The 1,065-nt window shown below is 37.6% G+C and overlaps 1 protein-coding gene across 1 annotated transcript in view; it reads right to left on the bottom strand.

Annotated features, from left to right (window-relative positions):
* Nucleotides 1-1,065, bottom strand: part of adamtsl2 (ADAMTS like 2) — a 56,154-nt gene that overhangs the window by 9,764 nt on the left and 45,325 nt on the right. The window lies entirely within an intron of this gene.

The raw sequence follows: 1,065 nt of genomic DNA, 5'->3' as shown, positions 1-1,065 counted from the left end.
TAAATCAGGTTGGGTCCAGATTAGCCAGCAGGTGGATCAGCTAATCCGTGACCTCTGCTCTAGGCCAACACTCCTTATCCCCAGAGATGGGTTGATGGACAGTTTAGGAACCAAAAACATGATAACGACACCAGACTTCTTAAGGTGTTTGCAGGAAGAACGCTAAGAGTCAAAAAGCTGGAAAAGCTGCACTGAAAAATGTCATGATACGTGTCTGGCTCCTAGGGTTTGCTGTGGAAACATGATGTCATCTCTAAGAGAGCGTGTCTTGGTCCTGCAGGGGTGAGCATGCAGCCGAGCAGCCTGAGAGCCCACAGGAAGGCCATTAGCGTTCATGTTTGTGATGCAGCCATTTTTAAAAGACAAAAACGCCACAAAATTCTGAATTTTTCATCGACGTTGGTCTATTTTTTGTTTCTATGAAATAAATAATGCAAAGCTTGAAGGGCCATCTCACACACATGCAGAAAATGGAGCATGAAGGGAGGCTGGTAAAACTGGACGGATCTTTTCTCGTCCACCGAAGAGACAGAATAAACTCTGAGGGTTTATTTTCTAACCTCTGATTTAATCTGCATAGAGAATCAGTTCACTGCTGCTTTAATGGAGCAGTTTAGGATTTAAATAAGGAAGTTTTGATTGCATTTCATGGCATCATAACAACAGTTGGTAGTTTTACTTGGTGATTTACTTAGTTTTCATCGTTTAGATTCTATTAAACATGTAAACAATAAACTGACTTATTATTTAGTTAGAAAACATTGAAGTATTGATAAAAAAACAAAAAAACATTTAGCTTCTTATGATGAAATAGTTGGAGAAGCATTAAGAAAGAGGGCGGAGCCACTTCTGTCTGAATACAGTTTTGGGGTGAAAAAAATAGTTGTTTTAAAAAGTGAAAGTTCCTTCTTTAAAATTTGACTTACAAATAAATCATTTTTTCTGCTAATAAACTCTATTTTGTATGACGGAGTATTAGAGCCTGGCAAGAGATCTTTTTCCTTCTATTTTGAGAATAAAGTTGTAGAATTATGAGAATAAAGTTGTATTTTATGAAACTCTTCC

The sequence above is a fragment of the Cyprinodon variegatus genome, unplaced genomic scaffold (assembly GCF_000732505.1).
Source record: "Cyprinodon variegatus isolate N-32 unplaced genomic scaffold, C_variegatus-1.0 Scaffold105, whole genome shotgun sequence".
NCBI classification, from domain to species: domain Eukaryota; kingdom Metazoa; phylum Chordata; class Actinopteri; order Cyprinodontiformes; family Cyprinodontidae; genus Cyprinodon; species Cyprinodon variegatus.
The sequence above is the reverse complement of the archived record's forward strand: the minus strand, read 5'-3'. Positions and strand labels throughout refer to the sequence as shown.